Raw genomic sequence first — 16,728 nt, forward strand, 5'->3', positions numbered from 1 at the left:
TTTTCTGGCAGAGATATAACAACGGGTGCCTAAAAGTGGAATCCACTGGTTGTCACACCTCACTTTTGAGAATCATGTAGCCTAATACAATGGAAGAAGCTATAGTGCCAGCTTGGGGATATAGCATCAGATGGGTTGGAGTCTTGTCCTCCAGAATGTAGCCTTTGTGAACCGAAGGCCATTGTACAGTGTCCTTTCTCTAATAACTAGAGTGTGGATCCAGAAACAATGAGGCAAGATTAGGGTTGGCCTGTCTCACCCTCTTACCAGCATTTCCAAAGAATCATTTGTACATGTTTGCTCTAAATCCCTCAACTTTAGATTTTTCTAGATATTCCCCTTTTTTGGGGAAAGGGATTGGTGGAGGGAGGAGAGAGAGCAGAAGGAACACATCCACCAGTGGACACACAATATCTTGGAGCTCAAAGTATCAAATGACATCTGATAGCTTTGGCACTTAGTGCCACTGGAACAGCAGGGAAAAATAAGAGCTACTATGCTTACAGAGATGATAGACCGACTACCATAAAAAGTACACATATGCTACATATTATGGGCAAAGAGAAATATATCTGAGGCTAGGGGACTGCATGGATGGTCTGGATATTTCTTTATCTAATAATAACACATTTTGGGTAATAGTCCCATCAAAAGGCAAGTTAACTATAAAGTTCACATCTCTCACAGGTAAAAGTCTGAGCCACCTCGTTGTTCATGGACTGCATATTTTTCAAAGTGCTTATTGGAGGTAAAGAATGTTAGTATGGGGGTGCCTGGGTGGCTCAGTTGGTTAAGCATCCAATTCTTGACCTTGACACAGGTCACGATCTCACAGTTTGTGATATTGAGCCACGCGTCAGGTTCTGTGCTGACAGCATGGAGCCTGCTTGGAATTCTCTCTCCCCCTTTCTCTCTGCTCCTCACCCACTCCCACTCAATCTCTCTCTCTCTCTCTCTCTCTCTCTCTCTCTCTCTCTCTCTCTCTCTCAAAATAAAAACAAACAAAAAAGAATGCTACTATGGTTGATTGAGAACTAAAATTGAAAATATCATTTAAGGCTTTGGATCAATTAAACTACAGTGACTGGGGCTACAGCTTGTTTTATTAACCCTCATATTGAATATATATCTAGAAGATTCCTGCTTATTACCTTCAAGAGGATTTGCATGAATTGGATTTAATGGGGGGCTCATGGGATCTGAGTGCTGCAAAGAGTAGACTGCATTGGATAAATACCTCTTGAACTTTTCTTCAAATACTCTCCCCCTAATCTTATTACAACCTCTGCTGTGGTGACCTGTTCTATTTTGTTTAGTCAGCTTCACACAGTGAAATGTGACAGCACTTTAGTGTAGGCTCGGACTGTGTGCCTCATTTCTTATTCCAGGACTGAGCACTTACATATGTATAATCCAGAAGTGCAAAAAAGTCAGTACACTGTGGGGCATCTCTCAGTCAGTGAACGGGGGAGCTGACTGATGGTGTTTCTCTACACAAGAAGTCTCTGAAGATACGACCTTTGGCAGACAGCCCATGGCATCAAGCATCCAGTTGCCTGTAGAAGTGGCCAATGTAATAAAGCTTTTTGATAATGGTTCCTTAACATTCCCTGTTTCGCTCTTCCTGTCCCAGATTTCTACTCTCTGTGTGGCACTCCTAAATAAAGTACATGAACTTAAACCTTGGGCTCAGGTTCTGATTTATAAGGAATGCAAGCTAAGTCAAATATCACAGGCTCAAGCACCCGCCTAGGTAAATGTCAATGCCAGTTTTTTTAGAGAGTGCAGAGCAGATTGGAGAAAGCAGGTAAGAGTTCTTGAGCTTCCCAAGGCTGAGAAGGCTTGTGGCCAACATTTTTTCATCCTCTCAAGGATGAAAACTACATTTTCTGGAATTGCTAAAATGGCTAGCAGAAGTGAAGATTGGAAAGAGAATGGACTATCTCTAGGAAACTGACAGCTAAAGACCAAGGCAAGCTATGAGAATTAAGAGCATATGCAAGGATGAAGCAAAGACCAAGAAAGACAAGTTCTTCTTAAAGAATAATCAGAAAGAACACAGAATAGTATATAGAAGAGATACAACTCCGCCTGTGTGTTCCAAACCCACCAAAGAAGACTTCATATTTCCAGAAGGGTATGCAAACTGGATGAGAGAATACTGATTTTTTTCCTTGCATTTTACCTATAGAGACAGAGATTTCAATCAGTAAGTTTCCATAAATTAGTAAGACATAATTCCATAGTCAGTGGAAATAATTGTTCAAGAGCAAGATGAATTTCAGATAGATAAGTATTGTCTTAAATTCTACACATGCATTTATAAACTGTAAATATAAATTATGATCTCATTAAAGCTGGACCCCAAATAAAATGGTGCATTTTTAGAGCAGATTATGTAGTGTTCTAGACAAAGATACGCTGCCGAAATAGCATCCTGTCAACACATACAGCTCTATTTAATGAGATGTAGCATACATCTAGTGTTTTGTTTGTTTTGTCAGGTGAATGAAACATGTGTTCATCTAGGAGGGACACAGAAGACTTTTTATCTTCCTTTTGTTATTACTTTAATATATAGTTAAAACTTTTAATGGTTATTCATTTTTGAGAGAGAGAGAGACAGACAGACAGAGCATGAGTGGAAGAGGGGCAGAGAGACAGGGAGACACAGAATCCGAAGCAGCTCCAAGCTCTGGGCTCTCAGGACAGAACTGGACGCAAGGCTGAAACCCACAAACCATGAGATCATGACCTGAGCCGAAGGCACCCTGATATATAATTTTAAGCGCACAAGTATTTTTGTATCCATTGGAAAGAAAACCCTTGGGCTGAATTGTCAGTGAAGTTGGAAACTACATTTTCTGGAATTTTCCTCCTTGTAAGGTTTAAAGTGAAAGTTGGATGAAAGAGGAAAACGTGGGATTTGGAAGTGCATGGGGTAAAGACTATTACTGGTAGAAGTTCATGGGTCATCTAAGAGTGACAGGCAGACACAGATGTCCTTAGTCATCCTTCCTTGCCCTCAGACTTCTCTGCTTTACCTCTGGTTCATGATCCTGACTGGTGGCCCTGCTGACTATTGGGGGTCCCCACTCAGCAAAAGTTGCTGGCTTGTGGAGCTACACAGGTGGCAGATGCACACAGTAAATGGTTTTCCAGGTCTGTTTCCATGAACACCTCTCTGCAGCTCCATTTTGAAGGCTGAATATACTTGGCGCCTCAGATTTCTCTATAAATTCTGACTTATTCACCCAAGGCAGGGCTTCAGTAGGAATTATTAACTTTCTCTGATCTTCTGCGTTTCTCCTTACATATCTTCACTTTCTCAGTTTCTCTTTCTGCAGAAGGGCTAATCTATAGAATAAATGCTCCATTCACAGAGGACTCTTTGTACCTCTGCTTTACTGAATGAGCCCTGACTCCTACAACTCCAAACTAACCCCGTTTTTAATGAAACAGACATTTGTTGGGCACCTATCTTAACCTAGGTGCTGGCTTCAGCACTGATAACTCAAAGGTCTTCAAGATTAGTAGGAATAATTTAATCATGATTAAACAGTAGTTATACTTTCCAACGGGTTACTTCAATCCAAAATTCATTTCAGCATATAAAGACACTAATGATCCAAACCTCATCTAATCCTGATGAGCATAATAACATTTTTGCTTCTAGAAGTACCCCTGGCAGTGAGTCTGCTTCCCAAGTCCACTGGGCTATAGCTTTGGGGAGTACAAAGAGTAGTGACCGTAAGTCTGAGCCTGCTTTTACTGGTAGAACAACTCTCACTATTTTATCTGCATCTGTTATGAAGAAAAATATATTACCATGGATCTCTTAAACCCAGACCAGACATTTGAACTGTCATTTTCACCTCTGATTTCCATCAAGGTTCACAAAGCTTTTAAAGGCACTCAGTAATGTATCCTGTATATCAAGATCCACAAAAGGCAACGTTTCTGTTCTACAGGGGTGAGAGGCAGAGTGCTGGACTCTTTGTAGTCCACGACCAGGGAGTTCAAAAGCACCAACAAAGGACTTTTATGCAGCCAAGGACTTTTTTCTATGACTTTTATTCTGAGCAAAATGTATTCAGCCAAGAAAGAATGGGAAATAGTGGTCTTAAAATAATTTCCGTGGCAGAAACTGGATTTCAAATGATATAATGAACTAATGTGCAGTAAAGGGATGGAAATAATTAGCCAGAAAAGGCATTTGATAGAGTTAGCAGAAAAATAATTGATCTACATTTTATGCCGTTCTTTTAAAAAAAGGACTATATGGATAAATTAATAAAGTCTTTGATAGCTCTATTCCAAAACACAGATACCTGATAAATATTGGCACACCATCTTGTGATACATCACATAGATCTGATTAGAATTCAGTCATTTGTTGCCTTTATGAACCCAAGACTAATGCTCTTTTTCATAATGGAAATTTCCATTTTCCATTTATAGATGAAATTTTATTACATAAATCTTATTTACCAATTGGTTATTTACAACTTCTATAATTTCACAGAGATGGTGACAAAATATACTGACTATAAACACAATGAAGTTGTACCCTTCAAAAACACTGGAACAGGACTGGAAAACATGAAAGAATATGTTTACCTGTTCACCTGCTTTGTTAAAAAGTTGGAACTGTTCCTTGGACACTCAGTTTACACACTTCAGTTCCTTTATTTATCTGTGGCACGGAATTGTGTTGGTCTATCTGTACTCTGTATTAGGAATGGAGTTAATGGGTATGAAATTTTTATTTCCTTAACACTAAGATCAATCACAGAGGATGGAAGTCAATCACCTAGGAAACCACACAGTTCACTACTATTGCCCCATCTCAGGCTGCTTCCTGAGGGCCCTTCATGTCGTGGTGGCATGGCCAGTAGCTGTGGGCTACTAGTTCTGCTTCAAAGAGAATGCACTTTTTAATCCAATGACTTTATAGCTCTTAAATGATTGATCTCAGTACACTAAACACTGGCAGTTTTAAATTGTCTCTTGCCTGGAGCTTTGCCCCAACTTTTGTATCCATTTGATCTAGTGCCCTAAATGTAGCTTCTTTGGGACTTCATGACCTATCTCTCTCCATTTCTATCTGATCTTGGTATCCAACTCTTGTTCTGATGTATGCCCTGTCCTTAACTGTGACTATCTGCTACCCTGAGTTGCAGAGGTGAAAAGAATAACCATCCATTCATGTTCATCTCTCCAGGAATTTATTCTTTGCTGCCCTCAACTTGGCCTAGGTGTATTGTTTCCAATCTTCCAACCAAGTTATTCCTCTAAGTACTGGTGTTATAAAATTTTACATAGTTTTTGAAAGGCATTCAGTGATATTATACTGTATATTAAGATACATATTATTACTATTATCTGCATTAGTGTCTATAATAATGATAGCTATCATTATTATTACTTCATTATTTTAAAACAGAACCATGAGCCATGAGTGTGGCAACAGGGATTGAGGCATAGTGTACAATCCTTAGAGCTGTGTGCTGTACTCCACATAGTGGGCATAGGACTAGCTAGATACTTTAGATATGATTCCTTATTTCATCCTTACGCTAGCAATACAAGATAGTTGTTATTACTCTCATTTTGAGAGGAATCTAAACTTCAGTAAAATTTAGTCTTCTGCTCAAAGTCCTACAGCAAGGAAGTTGTAAAATGCTTTTATTTCAAGCTTAACTCCAAACCCCATGCTTTTGTCATTATGCTTTGACTTCACATTAATTTTTAAACGTCATATACAGTATGTAGTGATTTAATATTTAAGAGAGAGAGCTATTGACCTAGGCCGAGACTTTCTTGTGAATATTCCCTGCATTTCGCACGTTTCCTTAAATCATTAAATATTAAGAGGAAGGATAGTAAGAGAATACAGAAATCTACCAAACTTTACAAAAAGCAGTATGTAATTTGAGTTTGTCTCTCAAGGCAATTTGTTTAGTTCTTAGACTGGGGAAATGCTGGAGTTATCTCTATTATAATGTCACCATCACTATTTGGAATATTTTCAAGGTTATAGGCATAGGGGCTGAGCTGATCAGCAATTGAATACACTGGTTTCTTAGATACTTTTCTTCAGCCTTCCAGCAAGGGGAAAGGACATATTCTGTGACTGTGTTTTGACATATTTGTTCACTGTCTATTCATAGAAATGAGGAATAGGTCAAAAAATATTTTGGGGCTTTTCAAACTCTTTTGGGGGGGATACTCAATTTGTTAACAACATACTGATTTCACTCCCACTTAAAAAAAATTCTTATGAAGACCAATATGCTAAATCTAAAGAAAATAAGTTAAAACCGCCATTTGAAATAGTCATTTGCAATATGCTATGGTTATGTAAGATACTATCATTAGGGGAAGTTGGATGAAGTGCACAAGGTAACTGTATAATATTTGTAACTCTCGTGAGTCAAACTGTTAAACAATAACAAGTTATAAAAATGTGAAACAGTTATAAAAATTATTTGCACTCATTGTTTTAATTCATTTTCTTTTTGAAATCTGACACATGGTTCCTTCTAATCTTCATAGAAGATTAGATTTTCCCTATCCAATGAATGTTTATGAACATCTATATTAGTGACACACACAAAAAGTTTAGAAATACAGTTTAAGTTTCTGTTGGAAGGAAACCATGAGGATGAAAGACATTTTTTCATTTTATTGTTTTTAAAATATATTTTTAGGGGTGGCCAGGCGGCTCAGTCAGTTAAGCATCCGGCTTCTGCTCAGGTCATGATCTAATGGTTCGTGAGTTCGAGCCCCTCATCGGGCTCCGTGCTGACAGCTGAGAGCCTGCATCCTGCTTTGGATTCTGTGTCCTCCTCTCTCTCTCTGCCTCTCTCCCACTCACGATGGGTCTCTCTCTCTCTCTCTCTCTCTCTCTCTCTCTCTCAAAAATAAATAAATGTTAAAAAAATTTAAAAAACATTTTTAATGTTTATTTATTTTTGAGAAAGAGAGAGAGAGAGAGCAAGTGGGCAGGAGGAAGGCAGAGAGAGGGACAGACAGAATTCCCAAGCAGGCTCTGCAAACTGCGAGATTATGAGCTGAGCCAAAATCAAGAGTCAGATGCTCACTTAATGAGCCACATAGGTGCCCCATCACTTTCTTCATCATCATCATCATCATCTTTGTAACCATTCGGCACCTTGTTTTGAAGTGGGCACTGTTGTATGTATTAACAAGTTTCATATTAGAATCCCTTAGCTTCTAGCTAGAACTACCCATATATGATAAAAATATGTAAGAATAATAGAAGGAACTCAACTAATTAGTAAACCATTAATATAATTAGTGCCTATAGTATTTTAATTTAGAAATTATATCTTTGTAAAATAGTATCTTCCTATTTCCACAATATATAGTTACAAACCCTAATAAGAATTATAAATGCAAAAGTACAAAGCTATATAAGCCAAGAAATTTGGTTTCTATTCTAAGCCCTGCCATTAACTAGCAGTGAAACATTTGGAGAATTATATACTTTTACAGACCGATAATCTCTAACCTGAAAATCCTATTTTGCGAACAGTTTGATTATATGTATGTATAAGCAGATTTCTTATCTATAATTGATTTTTATATCTATTTTAAAGAAACATCTCAATTATAATATAATTATTTAGAAAAGACCAAGGTTAATGTTCAGCATTAAATAACGTTTTCAGTATCATACAAAAAGGACCATAAGACTTCGGTATAGCTGCCATTCCTAAAGCCATATTTTAAAGGAAAATGAATATCAAAATTTTATCCCACTACATTATATTTTTACTGTAATTTTAAGGTCAAAATGCAATTTTTTTCTTGGGTCTGAGATAATGGCGCAATTGACCAATATTTAAAATAAGATTTCTTTATGTATTTTAAAAATTACATTATATATGCTTAACCATACCTTGGGGAAATTTGCTTCCAATGAGCTTTATGTGAATTCTTTTTATCCTGCTGGATTATGAGATAACACACAGCTAATATGTATTAATTGCTTTGGTGCTGGACACTATGTATTATTTCTTATGCTATTATGCTATGTGAACTAGATGCCTTTTAAAAACCCCAAATAACAGGTGAGGAAAGACTTAGTTGCTAACTTCCCTGCTCAAAATGTCAATTAGTAAGAAAGAGGGCACAATCCGAACCCAGGCAATCTGCCTCAAGAGTTTGCTCACCTGCCACCAGGCAACTCTGCCTTCTTTAACATACATCTAAGGACAGCCTTACCTTTTGGATACTAACTAATGTAGACCTTCCCTTCACTAACAGGACTAACTTTGGAAGACACTTTTTTGACAGTTTTAATGTGCTAAAATGTAGTGACCTGCCTTCCAGCATTTTGAAATCTTTGTCTTTTTCGTTAGCCTAAGAATGGGATTATCATGAACTTGTTAAAATGGCAGGGAAACCTATAGGATTCTTTTAAAGAGCTGTGACCTAGTTTTTCTAAGTGTGCTATGCGCATTTAAGGTTTAAGGTCAAGATAAGGGTTTCCTTGTCTTAAATTTGCAAATCTCTGTTAATGAACCTCAATTATGACCTTTACTTGGTTGCTTCTCTATATATACCAGAGCTTGGAGGAGACTCTTAGTCCTGAAAAATTTAGGGCTGGAGTAGTCCTTCGTCATTTGGTTCAACTCCAGCATTCAATTAAGTTGAAATGCATCAATCCAAATAACTTTCCAGCATAATTACAGTTTCAAATGAAAATCAGAGTGAAATGTGCTAACAGAAAACATTGTTTCTTTTAAATTTTTAAGTTAGTTTGGATACTGTTAAATTCAAGGCAGTGTTTACTGTAAATGCAGTATTTGCAGTATTAATTGCATAAAAAAAGGGGAAATAAGAGATTCACTTCTTAAAAAGGGAATCTTTTCTCTGTATCAATATCTTATACACAACACTTTTTAAAAATTTTAATGGGGTGGTACAAAGGGGGCAATGATGTTTGTAATTTTTCAGTGTGTTTTCAGTAAATTCACTTTAAATGTATCTAAAATGCTTACAAATTATACTGTTTAGGGAAATAGATTTTCTCTTAACATTTTTAGGATCGGGCCTATAACAGTTCCAGTCAACTTGTTCTCAATCCTGGGTACACATTAGGATCATAGGGAGGATTTAAGGGGAAAAAAACTAATGATACGATCTCATTCAAGGCAAAATAAATCAGAATCTTTTAGGAGGAAACTCTGTCAATGCTATTGTTTGAATGCACCTTCCCCCATCCTAGGTGATTTTAATGATTCACGCTTGCTTTTTGTTTCTCATTTACTGACTTCCAACTATGCTGTCTTTCTGTGCCTGGGAGAATATTTACAGGTTCTCCCCGGTGGCCTTTCCTTTTTCATTTTACCTTTGTACCTTTAAATATACTTACATCTCCATAACTTGATACAGTGAATTCTGACATTTTCTTAATAATACCTTGATCCCTAGTTAAAATAAAATTTTGCTTCATTTGCAGATTCCCAGTCTTTTAAATCTTACTGTATTTAGCATGCATCAGGCTATCTTTGTGACTTAATTGTAAGCTTTTAGGTTCAATTTCCAATACATTTGTGTATACCTTTCTAATAGTATAAAGCATCACATATATTAGCAACAACTACCTGTACTGAATTGAATTTAGAAATTTGATAGTCTATAAAGTATGAAATAAATGTGCAGTACAATGTAATACTTCTTCCTTACCAAAGCATTCTTTTGTTTCTGGTGCACTCACATTCTACTCATATTAAACTTTGGTTGAAATTTCTTAGAAAGTAAGTCTGTTTTTGAAAAAACTTTGGAGACACACACACAGACACACACACACACACACACACACACACACACACACACACACATATATATACACCTCTCAGATCTCAAAATCCATCTCAAGTTCACCTTTTCTGTGATGCCTTTCCTAATGCCATTCTGCCTTTCTTCTACTTCCAGAATTGAACCCCTTTGTGTTTCCACAGTACACTGTGCAAATTATTCACTGTTCTTTTTCTTTTCTTTTCTTTTTTTTTTTTTTTTTAACAAAGAATATTTGCTGTTTGTAGGCAGGGGTTATGCTTATTCATCTTTGTATACTGAGACATTGGACCTGACTGTCATGAAAAAAAATTCTTTGGTTAAAGAGATGTGGGGGAGAGAGGGGCAAATGGGTCATGGGCACTCAAGAGGGCACTTGTTGGGATGAGCACTGGGTTGCATGTAAGCGATGAACCATAGGAATCTACCCCAAAAACCAAGAGCACAGTTTACACACTGTATGTTAGCCAATTTGACAATAAATTATATTAAAAATAAAAATTGTTAATTTATAAAAAGGGATGGGAGAATCTGTTGGGAGACAGCCCATCTCTACTATTAATCTCAACCAATTTCTTGGCTATATTAGCAATCAGAACCTAATTTCTCTCTCTACCTTGCATTTGATCAGAAGACGACCATGTAGCCAATAGGACTTCTTTGAGGCTGTTGCACTGGGTTTCAAATTTATATTGTCAATTTTCAATTCTTTTCAAGATCTTTGTTTTTTTGTTTGTTTGTTTGCTTTGTTTTGTTTTTTGAAAGAAGATTTTGGGGAATGGGAAATTATAGTCCCCTGCACAGTCCACACCAGTAATCTTTAGAAACCTGGCTTCATAAAGGGCACCAAGGGTTGCCTGGGTGGCTCAGTGGGTTAAGCCTCTGACTTCGGCTGAGGTCATGATCTCATGGTTCGTGAGTTCAAGCCCTGTGTCAGGCTCTGTGCTGACAGCTCACCCTGGAGCCTGCTTCAGATTCTGTGTCTCCCTTTCTCTCTGTCCCTCCCCTGCTCATACTCTTTTTCTCTCTCAAAAATAAATAAAACATTAAAAGAAAAAAGAATAACAAGAATAAAAACATGTAAAAGAATAAGGGAAACCTATATGCATATGGGTTAAGTCATTTGTTTCAAAGGGTGACATCCTTCTTATATTTTCTTTTTTCTTTTTTGCCTTTATCTGACAGTTTGTTGATGCTAGGTCAAGCCCTATATTGTATTTTACATTTCTCTTTCTCAAAAAAATTGTCCTCCCCCCCCCCCCCCCCCGCCATCTCTGTGCTATGAGTAAAGTATGAATTCTAAGGCCCATTTTACTTTGGAAACTTTGTAAAATTTCTGCTTCTTACTAACCATAAATACCACCTACATTTTTCTTTAGTGATTTACACATATCAAACTAAAATGCAATGTTATTGTTTCATATGTGTTATTTGAAAAAAGAAACTGCCTTTTGATAGTTAACTCAATGAGACTGGTATCGATACAAATAACATCCTAAATATAATTTTTAAAAGTAAACGACCATGTGTTTATTGCCACTGGTTTGTTCGTGTTACCTGTTTGTGATGTTCTTCAAAATCATTATAAGAGGAGTCTTAGAAATAAGACCGAACTGCCAGCTGTGTCTTTCAAAGCTTCACAGACTCACCTTTCTATTTCATCTTGTGCTGTTATGTAAAATTTGCCCTAGCATTTTGCTCAGCAAGATGGCAATTATTAACAATATATTTCTCTAAACTGTTGCCGCAAAGCTATTATTCACGCAGGGTTACAACCGAGTTAATTTTGGGAGAGAGCTGTTCAAAGAGGCCCAGAGCTGTGGCGCTTATGAACACCGCCTTTTCTCTTATTTCTAATTAGTGTGAAATGGTTCCAAACAGGAGTCAGCCCCGCGGAAGTCTGCGTAGCACAAAGCCAGGCTCATTAACGGACACAGGGAACAGTTTTGTTTTGCTGAATAAACAACTGCGTCATAAAGCCTTTTCAAAAGGAATACAATCTGATTTACCACGCTCCTTAAATGTTGAACAGTGTTTATATGCCTCCAAGTCTTTTTTATTAACATTTGAAAGGACTATTATTATGACTCAGTATAGATGATGATATGTTTGCAATGTTCCCCCGCACTAGGACTGTAGACTTTCCTCGCAAGACATTTTCCCTTCTCTTCTTATTTTATAAATGAACTTTTATTTTTTGTTTTGTGTGTTTTGGATGCACGACCGCCCTCCTTAATTTCACCTTAGGCTTTTAAAACAACGCTGCTACCGATAATTACAATATTGGAAGAAAACCCATGGATCACTTCTACAAAATTTAGTTTCTGTTGTATTACAGATTGCTGTATGCTTCCCATATAAATTCCCAGCCTGAGTTTCTAGTAATTTGTATGTACAAGTGTATAAAATGGTTTAAAATTTAGCTCACAACTGGAGAGTTTCCAACATTTGCATTACAGGAGTCAATCGGACAATCACATCTGACCGAGAATGTATCTCGGATTTCTCATTTGGTATTTACTATAGAAAAACCCAGAGACCTGACTACATTATTAGACAAATCACACAAATCTTGGTCTTGAATTTGCCCTGCATCACTCAGTAATAATGTGTAAAATTATGCTAAATTTCTGTTTCTTCTTGGGAAACATCAATATGTTCACATTTTCTGCATCCTTTCAAAGTGCCTTGCATATTTTAAGTATGTAGAGTGGATGCTCAATAAATGTTTTTTGAATGAATTTATGAATGGATGTCAGTAATATTGCTCTCCACATGCAAAGTAATACGAAAAGCTAAATTGCTCTAAATGAATGGCTTCAAAATACACTTACGTGAAGTAATACATGTATTATTATATTATGCCTAATGTCTAACCATGGAGTATCACTCATTGTTGTACTAGTCGATACAAAGACGTTACAGATTCACATCAGAGAATACTTGAAGAGACTATAAAATTATAATCTCTTGTTGCCTTGATGTTGACATTTTCCATTTACATACAGGTAAGAATCACAACATTTCTTTCTAAAAACGTTTTTCACTCTGAAATCAGTGGACAAAATTATTTAACCAGTAAAATGTAACTGCTCTGAAGAATAAGACTCACTGAAATGGTGTAGATGAAAGAAGACTGTGCCCAGGAGAATATCAATTTATATGGCCCGGGAAAAATGAGCATTCAGAAAACAATGAGCAACTTTGATACTTTTTCTCTCCTCTGATTTAACTCCCATGGTCCTAAATTCTAAGACACATTCTTTTTAAAATCTTTGCTAGTATTATCATAACTTGACTGCCTATCCACAAAAGCCAAAGAGATGTTTCAAAGAGCTAGATAGAAAAAAAAGATGGCTATAGGTAAAGTTGTAGATATAGACTATTTTAAGATAGATAGATAGATAGATAGATAGATATGCATGTGTGTTATGATTTGGAATATTGCCTAAAATTAATATGTAGTAATTATTTCCCCTAAGAATCTTAATATAGAGTTTATAATTCCTGTGTTCAGCTGTATTCACCAAAGCAAGAGAATGAACGTTGCTTAAAGAGCACAGCATCAGCAAGAACGTGACCCAAGAGTTTTTCACCTTTCACATTGCAATTTCCCACAGCAAAATCTCCTCCATCCCTGTACCATCCTGTTTTTCTGCTCCTGAAGTTTCCCAAAGATCTATAAAAGAATTTCTTTTTTTTTTAAATATCTCACATTAAATATGGGTAAGTCAGTTGATAAAAACAGAAAAATCTACATCAATTAAGAAATTCAATGTAGGTTGAAATTACTAAAGAGAAACAGTGTATTCTTCCTAGGTCTTACATTTTCCTGTAGTTGCCTGACATAAGCATCTTTACTTATTTCCGATAAATAACCCATCTTCTAACCTCACCACCTCTGTCTTAAACAACTTAAACAAGTTGAGTTGAATGTGCAGAGTTAGTTCCTTTATGTTTTGACTCCAGGAAAAAAAAAAAGAAATAAAAGACCAGGCTAGAAGAAGATCTCTCTCTCTCTCTCTCTCTCTCTCTCTCTCTCTCTCTCTCCCTCTCTCTCTCTCTCTCTCCCTCTCTCTCTGTCTCTCTTTTTTAGGTTCCTGCCCCCTGGTGGATTTTTATTATGGCTTCGTTACTAAAATCAGTACATAAAGGGGAAAGAAACAAGATCCAGTTTTTATCTAGAGTGTGTTTTTGGAAAGGTGGAAGGAGAGCAAATTAAGAACAAGTCAGAGCTGCACCTAAACCACATAGAAAGAAAACTAAAGTTATTCTTCCTAACTTCTGATTTGGTCTTTCAGCAGTATTTCAAAGCTTCACTCTTGACACTGATGGTTAATGTGTAGGATATTCTTTTTTCATTGACCACACCGATTTTTGTAAGATAGCAATTTACTAAAGCTGAAATTAGACATCAATATGCTATAACCTGGTGGTACTCTGGGGAAAACATGAGAGAACAAATAATTTATTACTTTTTACAGCATTGAGGTACGTTGGGAGTTCAGTTTCTAGTAATGCGACAGTGTTAATTTATTTAAATCCCACATTAAAAGGGCAATCCTGGGTGAAAGTCAAGCACTACATATCTTTAACATTGTCACAGTGGAGGGGTCATAGATGAAAGAGACGCAACGAGAATTCACCACCTAATGCTCCTTCCTGTACCATAGGATTCCCTTACCTGTAGTTAGCCTAATTAAACTGGATAGGGGACTGTTCTTAATTGGTTCCCTGCTCTATTAAGTAATGCAGATTTTTTTTCCTAGTTGTATAAGGTATCTTTCCTCTTTGGTCATACTCTGTATACCTGGAAATTATGCATTTCTATCCTTCCATGCTTTTCCTGATTCACTTCTTTTGAAATTATAAGTATTTTCATTAATTATTTATCATATTAAATAAAGCCACAGTGTCCCATAATTTAGGTGGCATTTATCTAAGTGAAGGACATTGTTTAGATTATTGATTTCCAGATTGTTTTATTGTCAGTTTTTTAAACTGACAGTGGTGCTAAGAAAGTTTTAATATTTATTGAGTGTCTGCTTTGAGCCATGTAGTATGCTGAGCATTTTCACACCCACATCCCCAGTTGGTCAACCCACTATTTCTGGTAGTGAAAAATATGATCTCTATTTTATCCCTGAGATAAGACATACAGTATTGGAAATAGACTATTTCAATTTGGGACTATAAAACTCCACAAAATCCAGTTATATCACGTTGTTTAAATATAACACATCATCAAACTATTTTTCTCACAATGGACACGCCAAGGATCCAGCCTAAACCACAAAACAGTTACTGATGAAAACAGCAAACATTTCAGATCAATAATTTATCACTGTTTTATCAACTTAAAAATATCATGTACTTTCACTCTTTCCTTTCATACATGTTGTTGTTTTGGATTTTTGTTGTTTTCATTAGAAACTGGTTGTTTGGTTTCATTGATTTTATATTTCTTTGTTTTGCTTTTGTGTCTTTGTTGACTTTTGGTAGCCCTGAGATTCTTTATGCTCTGGTCTATAACCAAATATGCTAGTCGTTTGACTTTAAGTGTTTTCCTTCCCTCCCTTCTTCAATTTCTCCTTCCCTCCCTACCCCCTCCCTCCTTTCCTTTGTTCCATCCTTCCTTCCTTCCTTCCCTCCTTTCTTCCTTCCTATTCCTGGAAAACCTAAAGTGATGACCCCATCCAATCCCCTGCTTCAGGTGCTGAGCTGGCTTTTATCAGGACTGAGATTAGAACCCTAATCTTCTGATTCGGGGGCAAGTGCTCAATTTACCTAAGCTATTTTGTTTTGTATTTGTTTGCTTTGGTTTGCTTATTGCAAATGTTTGATTGTTCTGCTTTATTTATTTTCCACAGCGCAGATTACTTTTTAAAAATCAATTTACATAGTGCTGGAAGTTTATGTACATCATAAACCATCCTTTCATATAAATCCATGTGTCCTAGCTTCTCAGACTTCAAAGCTATTACTATATTTTACTATCATTATGTAGCTTGAGAAATTTTGAGAGGCAACTCTATGTGTTACAGAACTCAACATAAAGCAAGTGATGTTCAAGAATTTCTCTCTTACCTTTACAGAATGGTGGATATTTGTTTTCAGTGGTAAGGTCTTTTGTTCTCAAATGTTATGATATTTTGTCTTCATGGTACATTCTCATTTTGGCTACAAAACAAGTGGAAATTTCAGATTGTAGCAATAGAATTCTGTCTGCTAATATTTAAAAGATTGGCATCATATTTGCATGAATCATTGTCCTCTTTGGTATTTATTCTATAAGTCAAAATACATACATGGTGGGATACATAATATTATTGCTTGACCTAAGTCATTATGATGCTAGTGTAAGAGTATTGCAGGAGAAAAATGAAAATTCATGACTCATCTTTTTCCATATTTCTTCACTAACTTAAAAAAAGCTAGCAAAGATAACTTCAGAGGAATTTTCCAGGATATTGATACTATATATTATTATAAATGGCTGCCACTACAAATAGAAAAGCAATACTTTGATTGGTACTTGAGCAAAAACATAGCATCAAATCTTGTCCTATTGTAAAATTAATAATTACAAATTTGGAAATGTTGGCAAACAAAACTAATTTGCCTGTGTTGTACTTTATTGGGAAAAAATCATATTTTTAAAATTTTATTCCATGGCTTCAAATTTAAAGTCATCAGCCAAATATTCTATCATTTACAAAACATGTCCAAAACATCTTTGATAATCAAAAGGCTCAATATAGTTGTTACTTATCAAGATCTATTGGCTTTAAATATGTGATATTCTATATAAATTGAATATTCACAAAAGCCCATTTCAGTAAGTTGTTTGTATTTCAGTTCATTGCCACATTACCACGGTTTATTATTATTATTATT

Source organism: Panthera onca, chromosome D4 (genome assembly GCF_046562875.1).
Source record: "Panthera onca isolate mPanOnc1 chromosome D4, mPanOnc1 haplotype 2, whole genome shotgun sequence".
Classification (NCBI taxonomy): Eukaryota; Metazoa; Chordata; class Mammalia; order Carnivora; family Felidae; genus Panthera; species Panthera onca.